Here is a 22,518-nt window from a genome sequence, read left to right as displayed (position 1 = left end):
TGTATTGGTATAAGCTGCTCCATCACTAACTTAGCTCCTGCAAACAACCCCCCTTCAAAAGAAGAGAGCATGTCAGCAGCAGGATTCTCATCTTTCAGAAGTCGGAAGGCAGAGCCTTCCGACATCTGTTCACTGATACATATACGAGTATAAATGATTATACAGCCCGTAAGTTTCATAGCTGACATATTCAAAGAGGGCCTTGCATAGAACATCATCCCTGCCTGTGCCCTTCGATCCTGTAAATGTTCTCTAGAATCGTTTCATTCCAGATTAAAAAGCAGAGTTCTCCAAAAATAGAATCGTCTACATCTTAGTTACTGCACATGGCTCAAGAACCAGTTCTTGAAGTCTCTTGACTGCACTGGTAATATTTAAAATATAGATGTCCTAGTAGAACTGTTTACAAGTCTACATCAAGTGTTTGTCCCTATTGCACAAAAATCCAATGCCCAAATTGTTTATCTACTTAGGATTAGGCATCCATGTACAGAAAAAACGGTTGGAATGCAAATATTCATTACAGAAGCAGACATGTATGGATGCACGTACATGACCATTCCATTTCAAGATGGCCACCACACTTGTACAGAAATGTAAACAACAGACCCTGAAAACTGCAGAGATGTGCACATCATGCTTACTGGCTAGCAAGCCAGGCAAATTAAATGATCACTTCTAGAGATCGAAGGAATGGGTGTTTGTGTACTTGAAAGTTTAGCCAATGGAACCTTCAAACAAGTATTGTAAAACCGTTGCCCACACTATCTAATTGGAAATCGCCATTGAAAGACAAGGTAGCTGTCGGACTCAAGAGAGGGTTTAGATTCATGAAATTTCTTCTATAAAGTGTCAAGCCAATGGTTCTGGCATTAAGGTGCTTATGTTCGTGTTATCGCATTAAAGTTAGACCTATTGGCTTGGACATGTAAGGGGACATTGGGTGTTTGTGAAGGGTTCCTGTTTGTGTGCCTGAATTATGACTTGGTGGTGCCGGTGATGTGTAGGTCTAGGCCATAAGTAAGTGAGAGTGCCCTGTGCTTGTGGTTAATCTACTTTTTATTTTTACAAGTAATGTGGGAAGGATTTTATGACTAAAGGAGACTTTCTGTAAAATATTGTCATTTTATTTTGTAGAAGAGTGGCGGCAATAAATCTCGAGTCAAACGTGCTGGCTGCAAACTTGAAAAGAAGAAGCGGACTAAAGATATTCTTTTGTAAGAAAAATCTATTTGCGCATTGATCGTGGTTGTATCTGATCTCATGCTTTAGGACTATCCATTGAAAATGTGCATTTAAAATCTGTTTGCATTAATGTGCTCGTGTGTGCGTGAGAAAGTGCACACACATGAATGTGTGAGGAGAAATGTATATGTGAATGTGTTACAGTATGTGGGGTAGGTTTGTATGATTTTTTGTAAGTGTGCTAGTTCACTGCTTTGATTAAAGAAAGTGAATTTCTTTGTGGTTTCTTTGCGTCTTTTCCTTTCTAACTGGACATTCTAACTAGTTTCCCTGGCTGACAGCCTGAACCACTCTCTTAAATCGCAACCCTGTGGGCAGTGTGGGAGGGCCTGGTCATTAAACTTCATCCACTTCAGCTAAAGTGATCAGGCAATTTCACTCAATCGTAATTCGCTAACAGATGGTGTCTAGATGGAGAAGGAGATGGAGCTAGATGGAGAAGGAGAATTTTCAGAGGCACAACCTGTTATCTTTTGCCCAATAACTACTATCCACATCTGCACATGCCTCATTCATCCCAATAATAAAGCTATAGTTTAATAAAAATACAAACAGAATGTTAATCACACAATTATTTAACAATAAGTTAAATGATGATTGGAGAGTAGGAAGTCCTGTTTGCTCAACCCCTATATCCATGCTGTCAATTATAACTTGTTTAGTAGTGTAATTTTTTGGCAGGACCAGAGGCTCCTATTATGCCTCTCTTAATGTGCTTTATTTACATAGCAGCAGTCAAGAAAAAACTACAAACCCCATCAGGCTTAGAAACAATAAACTACTGGTGAGAGAACAGTAGAACAATCCCCAATCAATTAGGGTAATGGAATCCCTATAATACATGTCTTGACTGCAAACAGTCCTTTTTTTGGATTGAGCCTAGAGCCAGACTTGGTGTAGTGGAGTAGGGAATAGAAAGCCCTCCCACTCTCTGCCCATATTTGCCGTTGGCTTGTGTCACTGTCTGTCCTAAATGCTGCCTTCTGATTAGTAAATAGGTTTGGTAGTCCCTCCTTGGAACCGCCTCCTCTTCATTTGTCACTTCCCATAGCAACTGGTCCTTTTACTTCGGTTGTTACACAGTACCAGTTATTTAGTCTTTAAGCACATTTTCCTCATCCAGTTTCTCTTACTGCAGGCTCGACGTGCCTTGGTGTCTTCTTTACCCCCTGCCCTCCCTCCCATTGTTGTGCCTTCTTTAACACCCCCGCCCTTCCCTCCCGTTGTCCGTGCCTTAATTAACCCCGCTCTCCCTCCCGTTGCTCGTGCCTTCTCCCCCCACCAGACCACCCTCCCTCCCCTCCCGTTGTCTGTCTGCCTACCATTTGCAATGCAATAGGTCTTGCATTTATGTGAGTTTGAGCTATTGGCATTGTAAATGACAATGCGTTTTATTTATGTTTTGGTTTTTAAAACATAAATAAAATGCATTGTCGTTTGCAATGCCAATAGCTTACACTGGCATAAATACGAGACCTGTTGCATTGCAAATGCTTGTTTCTTGCAGCTCGCAGTCAAGAAACGATTTATTTGCCTTAAATTCCAATTATAAGACTGTGTAGTTTAATATTTAATATTTAAACGTTGGTGTTACGTTCCAAGTTTGTATTATAGAGTTAAGCTGTATAATATTATCGTTTTCTTTCAATCATTGCACAAAACACACAACCTTTATCAAGCTGCTGCTTACTGGCTTGGCCGACCGTTATTCTTCCTGCCGCACGTTTACCTAATTAGTGCGTCTCACACTTTGGCTGCTTTATGCTGGAGCTCTGAAGGCTTTTCCTTCGTCACTGGAGCGCGTTTAGCTCCGTGCACTCTGTCAATTGATTTTTTCGGACCAATCAATTCTCCAATGTGTACTAATAAACGGTTGATGCCTTCTCTGGGCATGGTCTTCTCAGAACTATGCCTTCTTCTTTATTTTGCCTCACAGAATCTAACTCAAGGATTTCTCGACTCATTGTTACTCATTGTTGAGGGCCTTTTTTTCTCATTCTCTCTATGTGAAATATTTAACTCTTGTGCTCCCATCATACTTTGTCATATATTACTGTTTTTTTTTTAATGTGGCTACATTGCATAGTGGGTCACGGATTTCAATTATTCTTCTGGTTTATATGAAAATGACGAGGAAGGAAGGGGAGTATGTTCGTAATAACCTAAATGTTTTTTAGTCAGTCATCAGTGGAATAAGCATTATAAAAAAAGAACGTCCTCAGACATTTAACTCCTTATTTCCATGCTTGATGGAATTTTTTCCAACAATAAGGCTACTACCCTACTCCCTTCTCTTCCCCTTACCTGGTCTGACCAATGGGCAGTCAACTGGCAGATTCAGTCAGAGAACTGCAAGTTGCATAGGAACACAATCCAAAAACCTGTAAGCAGACCCTGGCACAAAATTCAGGAGGCAGAACTGAGAGACACTCTTTCCCCTGGCCCATGGGAATTTGCAGAGAACCTGGAACAAAGAGTGGAAAACTTTTCTACCTGGCTAAATTCAGCCTTGGACATAGTAGCACCATTGAGCCATACAATGGTAGTTAAAAAAGTATCCCAACCAGGGTACAAAGAAAATATTAGGAGATCAAGACAGGACTGTCGAAGTCAAGAACAAAGATGGAAGAAGAAGTATGATGTAGAAGAGAAAATCACATACAAAAACAAATTAGCAGAACATTAAAAGAATCCTCGTATCAGCAAAAACCTCCTACTACTCCGATCAGATCAAAGCAGCCTGCGACGCAAATAAAATCCTTTTCCAAGTCATAAACAAACTGACCATACCTACTAGTTAAGGGTGGGCGTAGTTCGCGAAGTAGCGCTACGCGAAGCTACGCGAAGTGCACTTCGCACTATGCGAACTTCACGTAGCACTATGCGAGCTACGTAGTAGCATGTTCGCACTGTGCAAGATGCGTTTTCAATGATTGCACAGTGCGGACAAGCATCCGGCACTGTGCAAGCATTGAAAACGGCATCTTGCACAGTGCGAGCTGTAGTTTTCTGCTGCTCGAGGAGATTATTACTCGAGCGGCAGCTTTCTCAACGCGAACAGGTAGTTTCTCATTGAGAGCGGTCGCGAGCATGCGCAACCACTCACAATGAGAAACCTGACCTCCTCGCGTTGAGAATCTCGCCGGGATGTCATTTTGCTTGCTCGCGGTCGCGAACATGACGTTCAGGACGGCGAACAAGCAAAAAATGAGCGCTGCACTACGCTACGCTGCACTACGCATGTTCGCACTGTGCTACGTGCCGCTCGCGTAGTGCGAAGTTGCACAAACTTCGCAAACTCCGCGAGCGGAGCGTAGTGCTTCGCCCAGGGTTACTACTAGTCCAAACCATACAGTAATAAATCAAGATTTTTCAACAAATTAGTATCTTTCTTTCAGGAAAAGGTTGCAAACATCTTCTCCAGACTCTCAGCTAAAATGGTAACGGGTGAAACTGGGGAGCATGCCCCCATTGACATTAGCTGCTTCTTCATTTTTAAGGCTCTATCAGAGGAGCAACTGGCAAAACTCATTTCACTTATTAAATCTGGTGCACCTCAAGACCCATGTCCTCCCCGAAGGTAATGCACATGATTCGTGCCCAAGTGGCCCAATACCTTGGCCATATACTGAATCCCATGTTGGCGGGAAGAACTTTCCCAACACACTGGAAACATGTCTCCATTTTGCTTCTGCTAAAGAAGGAAAACCTGTACGCATTGGATCCTAATAACTACTGCCCGATATTGAGGCTCCCTTTTGCTGCCAAGCTGGCGGAGAAAGTTATGAATCAGCAACTTTCTGAGAACCTAGAGGAAAATCAACTTCTGGATAATATTCAACACGGTTTCAGAAAAAAACTGAAGCACTGAGTTGGCTTTGGTAACAGCCACTGAGGAGATTCGAGAAGTGCTGGAAATGGGATGGACTGCGGCCCTTATCCTGTTGAATCGTTCCGTGGCTTTTGATATGGTTAGCCACAATAGCTTAGTGGACCGTATGCGCAGCCTGGGTATCGAGGATGCAGCACTAGATCTCCTCAAATCCTCCCTGACAAACAGACAGCATACAGTGTCAATGGGCAATTATACATCTAAGCCTTTCTCCTTACCCTGTGGAGTCCCTCAGGGATCAGCTCTGAGCTCAACACTTTTTAACCTTTACATGGCTCCACTTGCAACAATCATCAAAAGTGCAGGCTTTCACCTGGTGTCCTACACCGATGAAACCCAAATTGTGGTGTCTTTGGCAAAGTGAAATGAAGAGCTGAATAAATAAGTTTATTGCAGAATTGAAGAGCCAAAGAATGCACATCCAGCTCAAGCTTTAATCCAGGAATAACTGCCTTGCATCTGAAAGATGCAGACCCTTGATGACACGCTACATTCCATATTACATCTACACATTCCAATTACATCATACATGCAAGATATAAACACAACACAAAGCCCGAAAACAACTCAGGTATGGCACTCAAAAACTGTATGACCAATGTAAGTAAGTGGATGAAATACAACTACCTCAAACTAAATGCCACCAAAACTGAGGTCATCCTCTTTAGTAACAACCCCTCACTCTGGATGCCAGAATGGTGGCCACCCGAACTAGACTCACTCCCTGAACCAGTAAAAAAAGTCAAAAACCTTGGTGTGTTGACAGATAAAGAACTGAAGTTCAGGGATCAAGTTAACAAAATCACATCAGTCTCCTTCCTTTCGATAAGGCTCATAAAAATATTGAAAGATTTCTGCCCCACTGAACTCCTGATTACGGCTGTCAGCGCATTGGTTCTTACGACAAAAGATTACTGTAATAGCCTCTATCTCACCCTCACAGCGGGCCTTGAAAAGAAACTACAGACCTTGCAAAATGCTGCTGCTCGTTTCCTTCTCAAAATTCCCAAATATGAATCGGCAAGACGAGCCATCAGGAAACTGCACTGGCTGCCAGTTAAACAACGCTGCAAATTTAAGGCTCTGTGCCTGGCCTAAAAGGCGCTGCATGGACTGGGGCCGGATCATTTTAGAGAGAGATTCAAATGGTACATCCCAGCCGGGACACTACACTCTGGCTCTGCAATAAATTTGATTGTTCCCTCCTTTAGGAGAACCAACTGGGATGGAAAGAGCTTCTTCAAGGCCACAGCAGTGCTCTGGAACAGTCTCCCAATGGCACTGAAAGTTGCGCCCTCTCTACTCACTTTCAGAAAGGCCCTAAAGACCTGGCTGTTCCCTCAGGAGACTTAAAGGCACCCTGCCCAAGCTAAACCTGATGGGGTTATCTAATACAGCAACCTGTTCAGTTCCTATAGCCCCTAGACACCTAACGGCATTAGTTGCACTTTACAAATTAAATAAATAAATAAATAAGGACACCTCACAAACCAGTTTCTTTCCAGACTCTTGCCATGTGGGTTAGATGGGTTATGTCCCTAGCGGGGATAGACACTTCCATTTTTGTGGCTCATTTTTCTAGGGGTGCACTGGCATCCAAGGTCTTTCGGGCAGGTTTTTCGTCTAGAGGACATTCTGAGATTGGCTGATTGGTCAAATGAGAATACTTTTTGTACTTTTTTTCTCTAAACCTGTGCATATAGCTTCTTCTGTAGTGAATAACATGCTTTGAACAAGCACAATAGGAGCCTCTGGTCTTGCTATAGAAATGTAGATTTTCCTAGTATTCATGAAGAAAAGTCTTAATTTTATTAAAGACACTGAGCCAAGTATTATCCCATCACAATAGTTGCACTACGTGTTTTCTTGCCCTTGCAGTGTTAGCTTCTACAATTTCTTCAGTCTCATAAAGCGGCTTCGGATTTCTTCATAATCAACAAGTTGGTTTCAGCATCTTCAAGGTCTATGACCCTCCTGAATCTTACTATTCACTTTCCATTGTTTTCTTCAAGAAGCAGACTGTTGGAACTTTTCTCAAGAGAGCTTTAGGTTTATATTAGCAGTCGCTATTGTGTTTCTCATTTTGCCTGCGTTTCATAATTCCTTATGACTTCTCACTCAAAAAAGGGACTGTTTGCAGTCAAGATAGCTATTTCAGAGGTTTCATGTCACTGATTGGTTGGAGATTGCACTAGTGTTCTCTCACCATTGACTTTTTGTTTGTAAGCTGGCGGGATTTTTAGTTTTTTGATGTTTTTGACTGCTACTATTTAAGTAAAGCAAGTAAAGAGAAGCATAATACTGGCCTATGTGTCTCTAATAAAATTAAGACTTGCATTCATTAGGACTAGGAAAATCTACATTACAGCACACAAACACACAGTCACCCATTTCAGAAAGTATTTCACAAATGATACATCAAGCAACAATGCAAGCTCCAAATCACAATATAAATAGGGTTCTATTCACAAAGATTTTCTTTTTTTTGTCTTATATAGCGCAAACTAGACTAGAGACATCAGGTATCAGAGCGCTTTACATGAGTACCAGTTTTGTGACAGATGGACACATTCATTTTTGTTAGGCACGGGAAGATTATGATTTGCCCAGAATCACAGGATGTTGAGCGTCGTTGCTGAGACTCAAACCCGGTTCCCCAGCATCAAAGTCAACCGCTCTAGCTGTAAGGCTACATCCTCTCCCCTTTATAGTGAGTAGGTGTGCCATACTCTTGTTCTACTCGTGGCTTACTACCAAATTCCAGAAGTAAGCCAGAAGAACCTCTGACTTACTCCAGGCTTACTTCTGGCTTATTCCTGGAATCCAGCAGTATTCTAGAAGTACTATAAGAGAAAATTAAGTAAATACTTTGTGAATCAGACTTACATAATTCAATAAAATTTACTAAAACATTGTGTCAATGATACATTACCACTTTATCTACATTGCGGGGACCTATACCGCCATATTAGTAAGAATGGGCGACTAATATACTAGTCGGACCCTTGGATCTCTATATTTTTCACGGACTACCGAATCGCCTATCTGTGGAGAAAGTCGGATTGGAATTCGTGTTACTATGCACGGCCCCCGGCGTTACCTTTTTGGTTGAGCAAGACCTTTGGACCTTTGGAGTTTACAACACATTTAGAGCCCTGACGAAGTTCATGCGAACAAAACGCGTTGGCTGAAGTTTTAACCTGAAAAAAAAATTTGAGACTTTTCTGAACACTATCTCGGAGCTTGCGAGCACTCTTTTCTATGCACCGTCTTGTTGTACATATATTTTGGATCTGCTTGGCAGGAGAGTATTGGTGCGGAATACTCTGGACGTATTGTGCACTGTTTATGGACTTATTACTTATACTGAGAAATCAATGTGCATAACCTGGGTCAGCCGCCTGTTCCTTTTTAACAAATACATTAATGAATGCTTAATATAAGGAATTAAGTGTCGCCATTGCCATACTTTATAAGTCTATTGCAATTCACTAAGGAATTCCACGACTGTATCGAGTTCCTTTATAAGGTTTTTGAACACTGAAGGTACTTGCAATGTCCTTATTATGTACGCCAGGGGTACTTTATCCCATATAATACTTGATCACACCATCACTATTTCCACAAACCACTTAAAACCTTGCTGCGTAGCTCTTTCATATGAAAGAATGACCATGTGTGCAAACATGAAGAATAAAAGTAAAAACTCTAGTGCAAAATAAACACATCAAAAAACTGTTAGTTATTGTTGCAAACGGATATGAGAAACAGTACAATAGAAGTCAGTATTGTGAAAAAATGGAATGTGTAGAAAAATGCAGAAAGATTCTAGCTTTTCTCTAACTACCTAAGGAGTGCAAAGAATAAACATGATCTCTCTGCTTGTCATTGTAAGCTAAAAATTAGAACAGAAGAAATAAAAGCAAGGTTACATTTTCTTTGCTTTAAATAGCTGCTTCAATTATGCTCTGTGACCTCACCTGCCTTTCACCTCGGCTGCTGGCAGCAGGCATTGTGACAACAGAACTCAACATTAATAACGTAATAACTTATAATAGGCAAGATCTAACGTCTTTAATTTATAATCGGTGACTCTGTGCTTCATAAGTCGTTAATTATAAATACTGGCCTTTATGCAGTGATTACAGAATCCCATGTATTATAGGTGTATAATGAAAGTGCAATAAGCTTGTGTTTGCATTTAACTATGCAGTACAGCGGTGTAACTAAACTTGCAGGGGCCCCCCTGCAAAGTGCATGGAGGGGCCCGACACTCCTACCCAGTCAGGAGCTCTCAGGCCCAGCCCACCCATGCACAGTGCCTGAGGGGGGCCCTGGAGTTTGCCCCCCCCCCCAGCCCCCGGCACGCTGGGGCTGCAGAGGCTATTGTTACACTAATGATGCAGTAACTATTCTGCAACATAAACATTATGAAAAGTAAATATAAGCTCACTGGTGCTTGAGAACTGTAACACGCTTGTATATTAATTCATACATTTATGCTTTGTATTGCCCATTTCATGGTAATTCAGTATTTGGCTAATTCATCCGTGTCACATATACAGCCTTGCAGTGCAGTTGAGTACAGCCTCCATGACCATGGATTCAATGTTTCTATTTAAAGCATAGGTAGAAATTCTTTACCTAGGTTTCTGTTCAATATATGACCTGTATATCTTATATCTACTCACATTTGTGGGTTAACAAGCAAAGCAACAATGAGTCAAATAATACTCTATATTCTATTTAAACATTTCATCAATGTGAATTTACTTCAAAATCACTTTTTTTGTTTTTCTGTTTTGTAACAAGATTGAAATACATTCATTTTTTCTCATACAAATGTACATGTTTGTCCATAATTATAACACAGAAGATATTCTATTTACAGTGTATGAAAAAACAATTCATGGATGCCACAACACTTTTAAAGACAATGTAGTGAAAACGAAGGGTCCTACTTCACTATAAACATATATCTGGAAAATACATTCTACTTTTCCTCGATAATAAATCAATACATGGTCCAAACTGGAGAAAAAGGTCAGAGAACGCCTGTCCATTTTATATTCGTTTACACCATAGTTTGTTGGTTAAACTAAGCAGTTGGTAATCTATTTTGTTATTTACAAATGGCGATATTCTTGGCCCTGTGCAGTGGAGGGGTTGTGAAGGGTGTGCCAACGCGTTTCGACCTTCGTGAGGGGACCAGGAGGATTCAACGAAGGTCTTCCCTAGGGTTGGAATTTTCTGTGTAGGACACTCTTATTGATTGAGGCGTGTTTTTTTCAAACGGTTTTTGAAAGGAGTCCAAAACACTTCCTTCTGTTTTTCAGGCTAAGTTCGAATTTCTCTGGCAGTGTTCAATTTTCTCTGTATATGCACTTGGTACCTTGGAAGATGGACAAAAGTCGATCTTTACTTTCGACTCGCGCTTCACCATGTTAGTCCAGTTTCTTCGGCGCTCTGGTTGCGGGCTTCGGCTTCTGTGTATGACCAGCCGCGGACGGTAGTGGGAGTACCGGCCGGGCGGTGATGTGGGGAGGCGGAGGGGCAGGGTGGGGGGTAGTAATATATGGATTACGGACCTTAACAGGTAAGTAAACATAAAAATAAATAAAAAGAATTTCGTTGCGCGCACTGCATCACCAAATGCGATGCAGTGCGCGCAAAGAAATCCGTTTTATTTATTTATATCTTTACTTACCTGTTAAGGTCCATAATACATACATTACTACCCCCCACCCTGCCCCTCCCCCTCCCCAAGTCATCGCCCTGCCGGTACTCCCACCACCGACTGAAGCCCGTGACCAGAGCTATGTCCCTTACCTGAATCATTCCCCCTTTTTCGTGAAAACATATACAGCCTTGTCATTCATTACTTGATGTATACTTTGTTCTTCATATTAACAACGGGGTACTCGGGATTGGGATTTTAACATACTCATGCTAGATATTATTTAATCATTAAATGATGTATCAATAGTGTACATCACAGTAAATAGAGATCTTTATTTCATTAACACTGTATTCAACCTTCATAAACCTGTATAATTCTTTATGGTAGACTAAGCAGAAACAAAAAGTAAAACATCTGTTTTTTTTACCTTTCTTGAATTTTCACGGATAATGTTTGATGTGTCTGTTCATTACTAAGCACAATAAAATCTGGCATTTTCAATTGTCAAATGGTTTACAGAGGCAGCGTTGTCTGATTTATTGAAATAGGTGGCTCGGAAAGAGCTAACTATAAAACACCAAGTTCGATATACTGAAGGCATGTGAATTACTTCCTTCCCAAGGATAATGCAAATTAGAAGTATGTAAAGCTTTGTCTGCACCTGGGATCTTTAATGAGCATAAAACAAAATCAGACAGAAACTCTCGTGGGGAAAAGAGAGGATCGTTATTTGAATAACCTGCAGTGAATTCTAATCAATGCGACGTGACTTTGAAAATGAATACGGGTCTTTTGAAACGCACTGTACCGGAGCCGCAAAATTAATCATAAATTTACTGAACGCTGAAGCTGTAGAATTGTCCCTATTCCGTGCACGAATCTGCCGGCCAGCCGTGTCCTCGTGAAGGACAGGTCTGTCTCTATTGTGCTGACCTCGCTTTTTTTGCAAACTAATGCACTACTTTCAAAATATTTATTGAATATTAATTCCTATGTTTCCGTTCCTTCATAAATGACTTGTTTTGCCATCAGCCACGTCTGTACAGAGCCTAGACGAATACTAATATGCATTTATGACTATTTCCTATTCAAGGCCATTGCGTTTTCTGAAACACAGCTCCTTGGTCGTTTTTTCCCTTTTATTCCGTACGGATTTTAAGGTTTCCCCTCTGACTGGATTTATGGAGGTAGTTTGGGCGTTTTCGGCGTATGTGCTTTGTGCTCACTCTTTCGACAATGAAAGAAGGCAGTGTTACCTTGTTTCTCTCTACACCACGCACAGGAGTTATCTGATTGAAGCATTTACAAAAGACGAGAAATTATGTTTAGACCAACAGTCAGCTAAATAAAAATATGCTGGCAGTACACAGTGTCCAACACTAATCTGTCAACTGTTGCTTTTGCGAGATTGTCTTGCTTATAATATACAAATATATATATATATATATATATATATATATATATATATATATATTAAAGCTAAAACTCTATTTTTGGCACCCCTTCGTCAGTATACAATACACATGCAAGGTATTTTCCAGGTCAATATTTTTATTGTCAATTTTACTTGATGGGTTTTAGACAATTACTTACCTGTATTCGATCTTGGTGGTGTTATGACAAGCTAGGGATCGCATTTTGTTATCCAATGCCCTTAGCTACTCCATTGAGTTATTCAGAAAAATTTGCAGTAATTAAGACTCTTTCTCTGAGTGATGCCCCACTTTGCAACCACTTGTCAATGCATAACATGGTTCAAGGTAACAACTGGATATAAGATGTTTTTTGTTCATCTTTACTAATTCCTTTCTGTTATTGATCCTGCTTCTGATGAATCTTCCCTGAACCCTCCCTCAGATGACTCTGAATTGCAAAATTGAGATATGTTTCCAACTTGCTCTTGAATGGGCCTTGAACACCATCCCACCCCAAGATTACAGGGCTGACTATGCCTCTTGTTTATAAGGGGTGCATACCCCTGTACGAACGACACTTCATTTGAACCTTTAGCTTGGGGATTGACCTTTACATCTTACAGCATCTTGTTCCTGCTCCTTACAGCATGCTGATGCACTTTGCTTATCTTCCTTCCTTCACATTGGCCAATTGCTTTTGATGTGGCAGTCAGATCAGGGAAGAAGCTGGGTATGATATTATTGGAGGCTGAGAAGATTTTCAACCATGTGGTTTGGGACTGTCTGTGGGTTACTGTGTTGCCTTTTGGGGTTGGTGATCGGTTTTGCAGATGGGTGCAGTCTTTATAAAGGACCCCACATGCCAAGCTTGTGTTTTCTCGAATTTCCTCAAAACCTTTTAAGATTCAGCAGGGCACCCTGCAGGGGTGCCCACTTTCCCCCTTTTGTTAGCTCTTTGCCTTGAACCTTATTTGCAATCATTGCTGAAAAATGACATCATTTGGCATATGGTCTCTGGAGACTGCGAACTGAAAGTCAGCAATTATGCTGATGATGTCTCTACATATTTGAGCAATCCATCCAATGACATGAAATGCGTGATTGAAGAGGCAGTCCGGTTTGGTATATACTCTGGCTATAAATTAAATGTAGCTAAAACTCAGTTGTTGAATTTCAAGCTGACTGTCCCAATGCCTGGGGCAGTTCCTTCAGCAACTTACCTGGGCATTAAGCTGAGTGGGCAGGTTGATAACATCTTTAAGCTAAATTGCGAGCCCCTGCTGCAATCAGTTGTCTCTAAATTGCGGTCTTGGAATAGGCTTCCAATAAGTATCATCGGCCGCTACAATAGCATAAAATGAATATAGTGCCTAAATTCTTGTAGTTATTTTGGGCAATCTCACTCATGGTCCCGGATTCGTTTTTCAAATCGCTTGAAGGAGCCATAAGTAGCTTCATTTGGGCATGTAAGCAGGCTCAATAAGCTCTTTGATCTATAAGGCTTCTGCACAGGCAGGTGGGGTTTCTGGTACTAGATTTTAAATTGTATTATTGGGAAGCGTTTGACGTTCAATTTAGCAATTTTCTTACATTAATTGAAACAAACCTGTCAATACTGGGATATCAACTGAATTTGGGGTCCGATTGTAGGTTTTTTTCTGCAGATTAGCGGACCCCAATTACTATAAGCGGGTAAGATTTAAGTTTATCAAGGATATAATTTATATTTGGCAGGAGATATGTGCAACATTTTCTCTAATGTTAATGCATTGCTATATGCCACTCTGGGATAACCCGGCTTTCCATGAGGTATTTCAAGACCCTATCTGCTGTGCTTGGTCCAGCTTAGGGGTGTAAACTGGGGGCAGTTGTATGATCTGAATGGATTTCATTTGTTTTGCTGGACTCTAAGCCTTTTACGACATTCTCCAACATTTGTATTTAAATACTTTCAGCTAAGGAATTACTTTTTGTCTAGAAGCAAGGCTCATATTGATTTGATAGGCTCTACCATCATGCCATGCATGCATAAAGCTAGTAGGAAATCTTTAATTAGCATAATTTATCTTCGGTTCTGCGAGCACAGCATGGACAATGGCTCACTTCTAGCTGCTAAGTGAAGTAAGATGCTCTCCTGTGAGATTGTACCATTACATATACAATGCTTTGAAGACGGTGAGGAAGTCAGTGCACTTTGTTAAGCTCAAGCTACACCAATTCATGACCATCCGTATGCTATATTAAACACCGGAGAAAATTATGAGGTGTTGTGAGAATCCTGACGCTGATAAACCTAGTGTGCTGCTGTCCTGCTGTAGACATCTTTCACATGTTTGTTACATGCCATGCTCTACAGGAGGTTTGGGTAGGGGTGAGTGAACTGACAGAATTATGTTGTGGTTTTGAAATAAAATGTACCCTTTAGGAGATAATCACGGGATAGAGAATGGCATTTGATTCTGATCTAAGATGGCTTTTGTCTGTCAACTGGCCAGACACTGCCTTGCTAGATCCTGGGTGTCTTTGGCCCCACTGCGGGCTACAGAGTGGTGGGCTAACATTCTGCAGAAATACAAGTCGAAACTTGCTCCAAAGTAAGGGCTACATGCTCGCTTAAGATGTTTGACAGACTCTGGTCAGACTTCCACTGGAATTCATGAAGTATTCTGCAAAACTCACTGCGATTTGCCTACAGCGGATTTGAAGGGTTTGTTTGACCTCTGTCTGTTTTTATATCCTTCCTCTTTCTTTTGATTCTTCTGCTTTTGTATCTCTGTCTTTGGTTTGGACACAGATCCATATCCTAGTGGGTGGGTAGGTTGTTGCTTTTCTATATGTGTACTCAAGTGTTTACAACTGGGGTTATCCTCCAACTATTTTTCCTACTTTTTTGTATTAACTGATTCTGACAAACATTTAAAAAAAATATTTTTTAAAAAAAAAGAGATTCCTGCAACAATGCTGGGAGTTTCCTAAATGTCGATTGCAATTCTCCACTAGGGATTGCACACAACATAGATGAACTGCTGGGTCACCAAGCAAAAATAAATTGACCCCCGATTTCTTACCTTCAATTAGATCTAATTTGATGTATTATTTACAATAGTGTATAAAGAGACTAGTTAAAGCACTACATTTATAATTTAAAAAAATATATTGCTATTGCTATTAGGGGTGCCACACCCAACCTTTTCTAAATATATTTTCTTATTAAGGTAATTATTTTATTGATTATATATCACTTATTATTGTTTAAGTTATTTAAAGCAAATTGTGTTATTTGTGGACCAAAGGGGCAATGCATTGCTTTCTATTAAAACCACCTCATCAATTGTAATTCCTAAAACAAGTATGAAAAATCCATTCCACAACTTATATTGCTTGAAAATATATTTGCACAATGACTTTTTAATGGTATTACACATGGTGGCTGACTAGCACTCCACTTTTCTGTGTCAGAGCATCAACTACATGTTGGGCAAATAGATGTCTGAGAGCCCACTGCAGAAGCAGGAGATCTTTAATGTCCACCTAATCATTTTGAGTGGAAGTCATCAGATATCCCACTTTCTCAACTAGCACCTGGATCCTCAAGTTGCTCATCTAAATGACTTCTACAGTGCTAGACAGTCCTTCCATCCTATATTCTTCCCCATTTCCCCCCTTTGCCATGATCGCTTGTTTACTTACTAGTATAATATCCTTTCCATAGACAGTCATTCAGGGATCCCCTCTTTGGAGGTCTTATGCCTGGGTACTTGTGTTCATACAGCTGGGTACTGACTTTTCTATTTGAATTCCTCTTTTTCTATCCCTTCTCTTGGTTTTGACTGAGGAAGGCCATAACGTTGTCCTTCAAGGTGTCCTAGGATTGGCTAAATGGAAGATTTACTGGCTTCACGCCATGTCCCAGGACTTTGAGTCCATACGATGCCCGGGCCCAAGGTACACTTAAATGTTGTTGATTACCTTGAACATGTTGAGTTTACTGGTATTTGGCAGTGGGTCTGTTTCACCTTTCAGTGCTTTTAGTGACTTCAGTTAACCTGATTACTCTCTGTGTTTGAGGGAAAGCCTACTAGAGAAGTAACCACTATATATTTGCCATCTTTATTAGTCAATGACGTTCCATTGGCGAGAGCACCATTGATTTATAATATTTGGAAAGGCATTTTCCTGCAGCGTCATCCATATACCAATGATAACTCCGTTTGTGATGTAAAACTTGCTCGTTAGCTTTTTTCAATTGGCTTTTATTAAATCACTATATACCTCTTACATACACGAATGAAATAAATACGTACCTTAGAGACATCACAACTGCTTTTTTTCTTAATAAACATATTAATTTGAAACTATACATTGGTAAAAAAAGTTAGCGTTGATGACTGGTTCCTTTAAATACACAATGGAACAAAATAGGCCATATGCATTAGAATAAATGGTATATTTGGGAGATAGCAGCTACTATTTCTGGTAATTAGGTGATATATTGAATGCACTAGAGCGCCTTATGTGTCAATAAATAAATCTTGTGTCGTTATTTGAATACATTTCTGATAGACACAACCAGAGCATTAGCATAAAACATGAAATAAATTGGAGATGAAAATTTAAAAATAAACATGGGCATTGCAAGATAACCAGTCTTATGCGATGTTATGACAATAAAGGTATGACATAAAATCAAATTAAACTGTATGGAACAGTTTAAAGGTTGTTTTTTTTTTTATTCCGTAATTTTTTATTGAAAATAAAGAGCATATAGGGCAACTCTCATTTCAAAGAAGCAGTGTGAACACAATGGACGTCGTTAAAAAAATCAGGCAGAAATGTAAGAATCTTCTAGGTTTCTTTCTATATTCGGTGTAAACGGCTCACTGTTTTGGCATTCACAGATGATTCCAGTAGTATTCCGTCTTATAAAGCAGCAACAATGTTTTGTGAATTTAATTTTCACATGAGCAAATATACATCTGGGTACTAGTGTACTATTCTGTGTGAATTAATGGATTTATAAGTGCAAATCAAAATTGTGTACTTCTCACTTTGCATGTCCAAGCCAAACCTACGTCACAAATATTCTCATTCAGGGGCAATATGTGCAAATACGGATGTTCTCCTAACTCTTTAATGTCTTCCTTTGCAGTTGGAATATTCCACTATGTGTAACTTCGTTCACATTACATTTCTTTCACTCAAATCTCAAAATCCATGCTTCTACTGCGGCTGCAATTTCCCGAACAACACCTGTAAATGATTTAGTGGTTGATGTGAGCAACATACTTAGTTATTCACCCAACATGATTATTTTTTTAAATGTTGCTTTAAGTCTTATTTAAGATGCTAATTATTGAGAGATGGAGTACAACAAACATTCAATGAGGAAGCAAAATATTCAGAGAAGCTACAATAAAATTATCTTATTTCTTATTTATTATTGGGGCGCTGTAAGTGGAGAGTGCAAAAATAGTCAGTGAGAATAACATTTGTGCCTAGCTAGAGTATATGTACCTGTTGTAGTAGTGAAGAAGTCCTACTAATGTACCTTCATTGTGGAAAGTAAAACATAACAAGATGTTATCACACTGAACTATATAGGAAGATGAGGCGCACTTGCTATAGACATCACTCATTCATAATTGAAAATCAAAAAACGTAAATAGATCAGTTTGTTAAATTCAGCCACGGCCCATGCAGGAAAGAGCGGTGGGCCCGGGTGGGGGGATTTCGATGCACGATATCGAAGGAGAATTAATTATTTATTTAATTTTTCCTTGTCATTGTCCATCGAAATCCCCCCTGACCTGGCCCCATCGCTCTTACCTGCACAGGCCGCGGCTGGTTAAATTAGAAAGATGCAGAGGTGTAACTTTACTTTCAATCAGAGAAGATGCATCAACCTTTTGTTTTATTGAAACGCTTCAGCTACAGCAGCCCAAATTCAGTAAGAAAGTTGTAAAAGTGGATCGGCATGCTTATGGATAGGTTGCAGAATTGCACGTTTCTGGAAATCACACCATATTTAAGAGGTATACCAGAACAAACTGTGTCATTTTCACAGGGCCGGTCCTAGGCATGGGGGGTATGGGCAGCTGCCCAGGGCCTCGCGCTCCTGGTGGCCCCGCCGCCGGCCCCGCAGTAGATTGCAGAACAGGTGGCCCACCGCCGGCCGGCCCGTCATGAAATTAGGTAAAAAAGCGCTGCGCGCACTCGCGCAGCTGAGGCAATAATTTACAGTAAGGCAGTCCGTCAGTCTCCGTGCACGCACCCCACCACCTAGCTTAGTGACCACCTAGCCTGGTGGTGCCTTAGTGGTGGTGGTGGTGCCGTCTGCCATGCGCAGTGCCCGGGCGCCAGGCCAGGCCGTTAATGATGTGGGTCCCAGGGCCGTCAATCTGGTAGCGCTCGAAAGCACTACCAATGACGGCCTTTGACATCATTTTGGCCAGCCCCCGCTCTTCAGTTAACAGCACTGTGACACAGCATGCACCCCGTATCCGCGCTCCCTGGCCAGGAGGAGGGTGGAGTCGGGAGTCGGTTCGGGACGCGGGCCCCGTTCGTTGTTGATTGGCATAAGTTGGTTAAGGTCTTAAGGTAAGAAGTTAGACCTCCTGCTATATATTATATATACATGATGATGATTGCATACAGAGAGACTCCTGATCCATCGCTTGTCATTCATAAGTTTCCACTGGCGGATGGTGACATTTGCAAGTGGTGTGGCGTAAAATGATTGTGATACTTCACCATAGCGAGCAAGCGATACTGGGGCCTTCATATATTCTCAATGAATCTGCCTCTGCCGCATATTGCATATTTTTTAGTTTGCCGGAACACTGAACACTCGAAGTGGGCAACCAGGTTTGAATCTCGAAGTCGGCTCACCTCGCTCAACATGCTTTGATTCTAGGCATATCCATGCTAATATTTTAGAAGAAGAAAGCGGGAGAATTTATTAGCATGATATACCAACTTGATGTTTCGAATGGTGTATCCTTTGCAGATGAAGTAGAATAAGAGTTGACTGTGGAACATGATGAGTGCTAAGCAGGTGTCCCAAGGCCACTAATGTCATAAATACACCTCTTTGCTTGTAGCTTTTGGTGCGTGAGGAAAAAGATGAGTGTGTGCCACATGGTGCTTGAGTATGTTGGTGATTTGCCATACATTCTCACCAATTAATTTGTTGTGAACATATATATTTCCATGGCAAATCACTGCAGAAACCCAATAACATAGTAACCTAGTGAGCTAGGAGCTTCAGTTTGGGGGTTTTGGAGTGAGATGTGTTTTTCTCCTGTATGATGTGGTAGATTATGAATAGGGCTCCCGGTTTTATGGTATTTATTTGTTTGCCATTTCTGTCTGTATTTATCCAAATTTATTTGTTGCCAATTTTATCTGTATTTATCCATATTTATTTCTGGTTTTGTGGAAAAATGAAGCTGAAATTACTATATTTCTACATTTATTTAACCGATAAATATGCTGTCATAATTGAATGCCTATCATGTTTCAATGCTGTAAACGCTGCCTGCAAAAGATAAATCAATGCACTTAAAAGGAAATATGCTAATTTCAGAATCAACCTTGTGCATATCTACCTTTCTTTTTTAGCCCCGTAACCTATCAAGCCACACAGCTACTGGCCTGGCAGCCATGGCAGGCAGTATTTAGAGTTACTCAAAAAGCAACCCAATTTCCGTTTTTATCCACATTTAAAAATAAATACAGACAAGAAAAGAAATGTTTTCTGTCTGTATTTATCTGTCAAAATCAGTAAAAACGGAAAACAGGGACCCTTAATTATGAACAAGATGAGTCACCAAGGGACGTGTTCCTAGTCAGATACGTCCTGTAGTGTTACTTTTTTCTTCACCTCCTTTTCATGTGTGCTCACTTTCTCCTCCAGTGAGGTCTTCTCACAGTTTGTCTGCATTAGTATGAGTTGAAGTGTGGTGGTGGTGTCTGATCATTGATCCTGTGACTTTATGGTGCTTATGCCATTCGATCATCTATTGCGCAATGATTATTATACTGAAGGTGTCTCTATTTTGTAGCTCTTGCCCTACTTGCTTTATGATCTTCCATTCTTTCAATGATGCCAAATAACTAAGATCAAAAGTCCTGCGAAGTCACTTTCTGTGATGTCACTTCTTGCGACACAATATGCAATTAGAGCGGTCTCACATCTTCCCTTTCGCCCGGGGCCTCAGAAGGCCTAGGACCGGCACTGCATTTGCAGGTTTCCAAGTATATTCCTGGAAATCTTTGATGAGTTCCTTTTTTGGTCTGGTTTTACAGAGCAGGTGTCTGGTTGACCTGACTTATTGTTATCATTTCTTTATATATCTTGATCGGGCGTTGGTATTGGTTCTTTGATGTATTACTCCACCTCCTATGGAGTGCTCTCATTATAAAGCACAAGGGAATATTTTATATCTAAAAGCTACTCCGAATCATTGCACATTAACCTCCTTATCTCATCTCTAAAGAAAGCAATATTTTGTTCTTTTCTTTTTTCACTGCAACATGTTTTTGAAACTATTTTCGTCAAGAATGAAATCCAGACCTATTGAATTTGTCAATGCTTGTTTGTGACTGTGTAGGCATTTGTGTTGTACATCTATGCATGATGCCTCGCCATCAACTTAGTGCAATTGCACAAAATTTCTTTTCTTTTTCCCTTCGACTAAGTAACAGCTATGTATTGTCTTTGGGTACTGTGACAATGTACTCCTCTGGTATGAGAGGTGTAATACACCCACTTTTATCTCTGAGAAAGGTACTATACTGAAAGACGAAGTTAAATCCAGGCAGTTCATATCCCAATTCTGCCTGTGATTAGGCACAACTGTAAAACAGGTATAATGTATCACTCTTCTGCCCTTCACCAAACTGACAGAAAGCTAGTTGCTAGGAGGGGAAGATTTCAAGCACTGGAATACTGTAGGCTGGAATGCTTCCAAAATATAATGTCGCATGTGTTATTTTCTATTCAATCCTTAATGCAGAAAGTTGTTTTAAAAGGCAAGCTTGATAACCAGAAATTGGGACAAGTAAAAGTATAGTGACTGGGCATCAATTTGGAAAAAGGAATATGACTACAACATCATTCACGGCTGGTGCAAGTAAGGTAGGTGGGGGTCGGGGCAGGGGGAAGTCATTAGATGATGGAAAAAGGAACATAACATTCTTTTTTCAAACCATTTACCTTGCACTTGCCTCATCGCTAACTAGGCAATGCAGCGAGTGCAAGGTAAGTGGTTTTATTATTTTTTTAAATTTTATTTTCCCTATTTCTGATGTCTGTCGACTTCCACCCGCCCACCGCTCTTACCTGCACCGACCCTTCCAGTACAATAGTCAACTAATATGACACATACATATTAGATAGTAATGCTGTTTATAATGGCTTCAGTCATTCTGATCTTTTCCAATTAAGAAAAGGGAGTAATGATGTGGCCTGGAGGGGTGGCAGATAGTGAGAGGCTGATACCATAAAAATTCCACTCCATCTGACTGCACTGGTTCATATTTCTTATAGTATAAATAGGAAAGCAAGGCAATTATTGCTTAAAAGTACAGCCTGCTTATTAGTAAGACCTGGAAGGTGGGACATTACAAATATGTATCCATTTTTCACCCATTGGCGTATAGCCATTACTTTCTTGGCGGCATAATTTCTGATAAGTTCTCCTGTGGAACACATGATATTATCGTCTCAGCCAGGCAACTGAAGTGTTGTGGTGTTAATCAAGCCACCCACGTTTCTGTAAGCTTCACTGCTAACCATTACATATGTGGAGTTCTCTAGTGTTTGTATACAATGTGTACATCCTCTTTATGAAAGGAATTGCCCCTACATTAGGGGATGTAACATAACTGTTAGTTTTTCCTGATACTCACGTGTGAATTATTTGCATTTTATGCAAGCTCTGTTGAAGATGAGTGCAGCTGAAGTGTCTCCATGGGGGAGCAAGGGTGTTGCTACCCTGCATTTGTTGTCCCTCGGGCCCATTAAAAATGTTATGGAACAACATTTATATTTCTCGCTGCGGCACTTTTTTTTAATTCAGCTGAGTGCAGTGCACATTGCAGGTGGATGCCTTGTCACTGCCTTCCAATCATTTGGGGGGGGGGGTGCATCTTATAGACAGCAAGGAGAGAGACTCAGACTGGCTGTGTCTGAGTGTTAGTGCGCATGTTGTGTTGGATGGGCTTCTTCCTATGACCAACCCGACATGCACACTTGAGGCCTCTCCACCAGCACAATGTTAGTG

The sequence above is a fragment of the Lissotriton helveticus genome, chromosome 4_1, assembly GCF_964261635.1.
Source record: "Lissotriton helveticus chromosome 4_1, aLisHel1.1, whole genome shotgun sequence".
NCBI lineage: Eukaryota > Metazoa > Chordata > Amphibia > Caudata > Salamandridae > Lissotriton > Lissotriton helveticus.
This window is presented reverse-complemented; position numbering follows the sequence as displayed.